The following is a 7,137-nucleotide window of genomic DNA, read 5'->3' as shown; positions in this document are numbered from 1 at the left end:
CGGGGGGTTGACGTATCAGTAGTAAAAATTTAAGTTTGTCGGTCGTACTAAAGTTTCGCCGGCGAAGCCGGCGCGAAGCGCCGGCTTCGCCGGCGCGCGCTCGCTGGGCGCTTCGCGCGGCGGCCGCGCGCTTCGCGCGCAACAAGGTCATAACAATGGTCCTGAGGAATAATTACCTTAAATTACTGGTAATTTTCTTTAAGGATTCCGGTAATGCTCTCCCAAAGGGGTAATCCAAATTCAGGAAAAAAAACTTGGAAAAAATTACCTTGTCTCAGGAAATTACTGTTATCCCTCGAAAATTTAACGAGGGATAACAAAGGCAGCAGGCACGCAAATTACCCACTCTCCGCACGAGGAGGTAGTGACTAGAAATAATGATATGAACCTTTATGGTTTGTAATCAGAATGGAATGGACTTAAAAGCTCCATTGATGAACGAGTAGAGGGCAAGTCTGGTGCCAGCAGCCGCGGTAATACCAGCCTCTACAAGCGTATGCAATAGTTGCTGCGTTTAAAAAGCTCATAGTTGGATCTGTTTGAGTAGAACGGCAACATGGTCTTCAGTTAAATCTGTTGACTCGTTCCGCTCATCCTTCGCATCGAAGAAATAGTTTGCACTTAAATGTGACGAACTGTGGAAACGGTGTTTTCACCCTGAGAAAATTAGAGTGTTCAAAGCATCCTTTGGGATCGAATAATAAAGCATGGAATAATGGAGAATGACCCGCTACTCGATTGATGCCGGTTGGCTGAGTGCGGTAATGATTGAAAGGAACAGACGGGGGCATTTGTATTGCTACGTTAGAGGTGAAATTCTTGGATCGTGGCAAGACAAACTACTGCGAAAGCATTTGCCAAGAATGTTTTCATTAATCAAGAACGAAAGTCAGAGTATTGAAGAGGATTAGATACCCTCGTAATTCTGACCATAAACTATACCAACCTACAATTTGTCAAAGTCGATCTTGACTTGGCAAGAGATTAACCGGGAAACCAAAGTTTATTGGTTCCGGGGGAAGTATGGTTGCAAAATCGAAACTTAAAGGAATTGACGGAAGGGCACCACCAGGAGTGGAGCCTGCGGCTTAATTTGACTCAACACGGGAAAACTCACCCGGTCCAGACATCTTAAGGATTGACAGATTGAATATCTTTCATGATTATATGGGCGGTGGTGCATGGCCGTTCTTAGTTAGTGGAGTGATCTGTCTGGTTAATTCCGATAACGAACGAGATCTTCTCCATCTAAATAATGAAATTCACTATATGTGAATTCAAACACTTCTTAGAGGAACTATGCGGAATTAAATACCGCAGATGAAGTGAGGCTATAACAGGTCTGTGATGCCCTTAGATGTTCTGGACTGCACGCGCGCTACACTGTGTACTTTTAGATTGAGTACTCAGCCCTTGGTCCGAAATGGACTGGGCAATCAGAGAAAAGTACAGCGCTTCAAGGGGATCGTCTGTTGTAACTTGCAGACGTGAACCAGGAATTCCTGGTACTTATGAGTCAACAACTCATAGGGATTACGTCCCTGCCCTTTGTACACACCGCCCGTCGCTACTACTGATTGGATAGTTAAGCAAGAATTGCAAATTCCTACTGTTGGGACTTCGGTCTCCGGCAACGGGATGAAGCGGATCGAGCTTAATTGTCTAGAGGAAGTAAAAGTCGTAACAAGGTTTCCGTAGGGGAACCTGCGGAAGGATCAGTGATTGATTCCTTCGGGCATGGCTGCTGGTAGAGGCCATGTCTGTAGTGCGCATGACGCTCTGTCGCTAGAGATTGCTTGGCAACCAATCTCGAATTATGTATCGAGCTCAAAAACTACTTGTGTGGATACATAGTTCAGCAGTCATGGCAAGGGACTGCTTAAAGGGAGACTAGTTAGCAAAAGCAGCCTAGCAGAACTGCAGCTATCTAGATCTCAGAAGCTGGGTTATAGAAGCCCAGCTATAGACTTGTGAATGAGAAAGGCCTAAAAAGGTCCACAAGTCGCGTGGTTAGAACCGACACGCAAAAATCCCAGCGAGTGACAGAGCGTTGCGCTGTTCAGTGGGAAAGAGTTGAGCTACTCGGGGCGCCCACTGAACTTGCTCCGAGCCAAAGGCTCGAAAAAACACAGCTTAGCCTCAGATCCTTTACATAGAAGGCTAGCTAAAATAAACTTACCTTGGACGAGGGTAAAGTTTAGTCAGTTCTTAGGGGAGAGTAATCCACAGCTTCTCGCCCTCTGAACATTCTCCCAGATATGTAGGTCTGGGAGAGTCTCCTCCTGTTCTTCGGAATCTGGAGGTAGACAAAGACAGTACGATACGATCTTGCATCGGGATGACTAACCGATAATGATCATAATCTGACAATTTTTCCGGCTTGAGGCACCGGAGTCAGATTAAAGACACATACTGAACTAAAGGCGTATGTGCAAAGCTTGTCGGAGTGTAGAGAGTCAAGCTGAGTTGACTCGTCACGTGGTGATGACAACAGCCATGTGCAAAACACTCACAACTTTATCGTCTATGTGGAAAAGGTTGCTAACAGCGCTCTCTATGAGAGGCCCTCGCATATAACTATACGAGGAAAAGGCGATAGAGTTGTTTGAATGTGGGGCAGGTTCATCGACAAGCTAAGTTGATCACATTCTTGTTGTGGCATCCTACTAGAATTGGTCACGGTCTGCACCAACTCTCCCCAAGTTGGCCAGACTTAAAACTAGAAATAAGGTTTGCAGCTATGTGAACCTAGAAACTGTAAAGGAGTTGAAAGAACTTAAAGGAATTGAAAGAGGCCTTGAGGTATATCCTCTTGGTAAAGACCCACAAAAGCTCACAAAAGTGGCTTCGAAGGGCAAAACTGGTTCATCCAAAACAATTGGAGAGCTTAAAGCAGAACCAATTCGAATGAAACACTATTGGTGAAACTTCATCATGAGAACGTCACAAGCTGATCACGCTCTATGATATGACTAGTATTATGTTGCTTCTAGTAGGCTAAGCGCAAGCCGAAACATCAACATGTGAAAGTCGTAGAATTTTGCAATCAAACTGTGGCTAGTACTGTGATGTTACTAGTAACCTGGTGTTCCGTCATATGGCCAAGAGAGCATTTGAAGGCGAAACTTCTGCATGGGAAAGCTGCATCATGATCAAAATTTTATATCGAGTATTATGTTGACGTTAGTAGGCCTTGGCCGAAAACGCAGCATGTGAAAGGTATAGATAAAAGTTATTGTTGCAGTCAGTACTGTGTAGTTACTAGTAGCTGGATTTAAGCTCAAAATGAGACACTGTTGGTGAAACTTCATCATGAGAATGTCACAAGCTGATCAAGCTCTATGATATGACTAGTATTATGTTGCTTCTAGTAGGCTAAGCGCAAGCCGAAACATCAACATGTGAAAGTCGTAGAATTTTGCGATCAAATTGTGGCTAGTACTGTGATGTTACTAGTAACCTTGTGTTACGTCATATGGCCAAGAGAGCATTTGAAGGCGAAACTTCTGCATGGGGAAGCTGCATCATGAACAAAAGTTTATATCGAGTATTATGTTGACATTAGTAGGCCCTGGCCGAAAGCGCAGCATGTGAAAGGTATAGATAAAAGTTATCGTTGCAGTCAGTACTGTGTAGTTACTAGTAGCTGGATTTAAGCTCGAAATGAGACACTGTTGGTGAAACTTCATCATGAGAACGTCACAAGCTGATCACGCTCCATGATATGACTAGTATTATGTTGCTTCTAGTAGGCTAAGCGCAAGCCGAAACATCAACATGTGAAAGTCGTAGAATTTTGCGATCAAATTGTGGCTAGTACTGTGATGTTACTAGTAACCTTGTGTTACGTCATATGGCCAAGAGAGCATTTGAAGGCGAAACTTCTGCATGGGGAAGCTGCATCATGAACAAAAGTTTATATCGAGTATTATGTTGACGTTAGTAGGCCCTGGCCGAAAGCGCAGCATGTGAAAGGTATAGATAAAAGTTAGCGTTGCAGTCAGTACTGTGTAGTTACTAGTAGCTGGATTTAAGCTCGAAATGAGACACTGTTGGTGAAACTTCATCATGAGAACGTCACAAGCTGATCACGCTCTATGATATGACTAGTATTATGTTGCTTCTAGTAGGCTAAGCGCAAGCCGAAACATCAACATGTGAAAGTCGTAGAATTTTGCAATCAAACTGTGGCTAGTACTGTGATGTTACTAGTAACCTTTTCTTACGTCATATGGCCAAGAGAGCATTTGAAGGCGAAACTTCTGCATGGGGAAGCTGCATCATGAACAAAAGTTTATATCGAGTATTATGTTGACGTTAGTAGGCCCTGGCCGAAAGCGCAGCATGTGAAAGGTATAGATAAAAGTTATCGTTGCAGTCAGTACTGTGTAGTTACTAGTAGCTGGATTTAAGCTCGAAGTGAGACACTGTTGGTGAAACTTCATCATGAGAACGTCACAAGCTGATCACGCTCTATGATATGACTAGTATTATGTTGCTTATAGTAGGCTAAGCGCAAGCCGAAACATCAACATGTGAAAGTCGTAGAATTTTGCGATCAAACTGTGGCTAGTACTTTGATGATGCTTGTAGCCAACCGAATTGGTTGAAAAGCCCAATAAGTAAGCTAACTTGGGAGAGCTTGTTGGAAACCAAATGCTACTAGATTGGTCCAAATACATCCTTCAACAGGGGATCACTTGGCTCGCTTTACGAAGAGGAGCACAGCTATATGTGTTAATTCGGTATGAATCGCAAGATTTGTTTACCGACCTCTCTAACGCAAAAGGCGGTCTCGGCTTCGGCTGTTGACTGCGTCCGATTCAGGGTTATATAACTCTCGATTGAACACATTGATGTTCTATTGTTGGTGCTTCCAATAAAATTGGAACACTTAAAGCAGAACCGATTCAAATAATAGCATTCTGATCAATGATTGCATTCCTTGATCAAGAACTGCTGGAGTCATTGTGATGGCGAATTTTCTTCATAAGAAAATTGCAAAGAGACGGAACTTAATGAGACTAGTATTATGTTGTTTCTAGTAAGCGGAAGCTGAAACAGCAACATGTGAAAATCGAGTTTTGTTCAATGATCTCGAGGCGATAAGTACTATGAAGCAACTAGTAGCCTAAGCATGACTCAGATTTGAGACAGTCAAAAAGACTGGCGAAACTTCTTCACATGAAAGTTACATAGAGAACTACAAATGTATACAGCGAGTATTATGTTGTTTCTAGTAGGCGAAAGCTGAAACATCAACATGTGAAAGTTGTCTGCAAACTGTAGAACGATATGTGATTAGTACTGTGCTGTTACTAGTAGCCAGTCTGACTGTAGAAGCCAAGACAAAGGGAAACTAATGCATCTGAAAAGGACAAGTTATGGAAAGGTATGCACGATAAGTATTATGTTGTTTCTAGTAAGCGGCAGCTGAAACATCAACATGTGAACGTCGTTGTGTACAGTAACCTAGAACTATATAGTCCTTAGTAACGTGCATTTACTAGTACCTGTAATTGGTATTCAGACTCAGGCAGTTTGGAATAGTTTGGCAAAGATGCACCAGAGAAAACTGGGATTTGATACAGAAATTGTTGAATACAAGTATTATGCTGCTTCTAGTAGGTTGAATCCGAAACATCAGCATGTGAAAATTGAAAACATTTCTGGTTCGAATTGTCACAAGTATTTGGTGATCTGAGTAGCCAAACTCACTACAACGCCAATTGAAGGCAAAAATTCTCAACGGGAAAAGCTATTCTCATTGAATGAGCTAACAAGACGAGTATTATGTTGCTTCTAGTAGGCGAAAGCCAAAACATCAACATGTGAAAGTCTTGCTGAACAAATTTAATGTTGTTGAGCTCAGTACCGTGTGAATTAGTAGCCATAATTGGCGAGCGAAAATTGAACTGGCGAAACTTCGTCTTTGGAAAATTGCAGATGCCGAGCACTTATTTTGCAACGAGTATTATGTTGACTGTAGTAAGCGAAAGCCGAAACAGCAACATGTGAAAGCTGTTGAAATTTGTGGTCATTTTGCAATAAGTACAAGGAGTGTAACTAGTAGCCAGGTCAAAATTTGGGATAAGAATGAGCAAAAATTCTGCATGAGAACAGTTGAAATTATGAAACTAAATTACAAAGACTAGTATTATGTTGTTTCGAGTACGCGAAAGCGGAAACATCAACATGTGAACGTTTGTAACGAAGTTTCGTTAATTTTCAGCCTAGTACTGAGCAAGAACGAGTAGCCTCATCTCCAATCCCACGCAAAATGTAGTGAAATATGTGAGTGAACCTTATTCACGGTGAGGGTTTCCCGAGGTCTGTATTGCAGCGAGTATTATGTTGCTTCTAGTAAGCGAAAGCTGAAACAACAACATTTGAAAGTTGGAATTAATGACTGAATGGAAACTTCGACCTGTGTTTGATAGTAGTAGCGAACAAAACTGCTGAATCGGTTTCTGTCTCATATTGGTCAGTGAACCAATTAAGAGACAATCAACTACATAACCTGAATTGGGCGAGAGAACCCCCTTAACTTAAGCATATCAGTAAGGGGAGGAAAAGAAATCAACTGAGAATCCCTTAGTAATGGCGAATGAACAGGGAAAAGCTCATCGGGAAGAGAAATGGCAACATTTCTCGGTGTCCGGTATGGTTTGATGCTAGACTGGTGAATTTGTCCTGATGTCTACTGGAAAGTAGCATCAAAGAAGGTGAAAATCCTGTAAAGGTCATTTTCGATACCAGTCATAATGGCTCATTCCTATGAGTAGAGTTGTTTGAAAGTGCAACTCGAAGCTGGAGATATGTCACTCCAAAAGCTAATTATAAAGCGAGACCGATAGTAAACAAGTACCGTGAGGGAAAGTTGAAAAGCACTCTGAAGAGAGAGTGAAAAGTACGTGAAACTGTTGAAGGGGAACTGGAGTGAGCGTTACCATACTCAATGCCTTGATATTATATTCTCGGCTACCGAGTAGTGTAGTTGTCGTCTTTTGGCAAATCTTGTTAATGAATCGAGCAGAAGTTTTCCTCGGAATTCTTCTTGTTGATTCTAAACAAAATGAGATAAATTGATCTTGATTGCCTGTCTGACCTCAACTTCCTATTCAATGCTCTCTACAG

At 42.2% G+C, this 7,137-nt stretch overlaps 1 non-coding gene and 1 pseudogene across 1 annotated transcript in view; both read left to right on the top strand.

Annotated features, from left to right (window-relative positions):
• The first annotated feature begins 4,680 nt into the window (after positions 1–4,680).
• On the top strand, positions 4,681–4,832 carry LOC142356552 (5.8S ribosomal RNA; annotated as a pseudogene).
• A 1,683-nt stretch (positions 4,833–6,515) lies between these two features.
• LOC142356556 (large subunit ribosomal RNA) overlaps positions 6,516–7,137 on the top strand; it is a 3,522-nt gene continuing 2,900 nt past the window's right edge. The window contains exon 1 of the ribosomal RNA XR_012761441.1: positions 6,516–7,137. This exon is cut by the window's right edge and continues 2,900 nt beyond it. This is a non-coding gene — a ribosomal RNA (large subunit ribosomal RNA).

The sequence above is a fragment of the Convolutriloba macropyga genome, unplaced genomic scaffold (assembly GCF_964194025.1).
Source record: "Convolutriloba macropyga unplaced genomic scaffold, txConMacr16.3 SCAFFOLD_403, whole genome shotgun sequence".
In the NCBI taxonomy this organism is placed as follows: Eukaryota; Metazoa; Xenacoelomorpha; order Acoela; family Convolutidae; genus Convolutriloba; species Convolutriloba macropyga.
The sequence above is the reverse complement of the archived record's forward strand: the minus strand, read 5'-3'. Positions and strand labels throughout refer to the sequence as shown.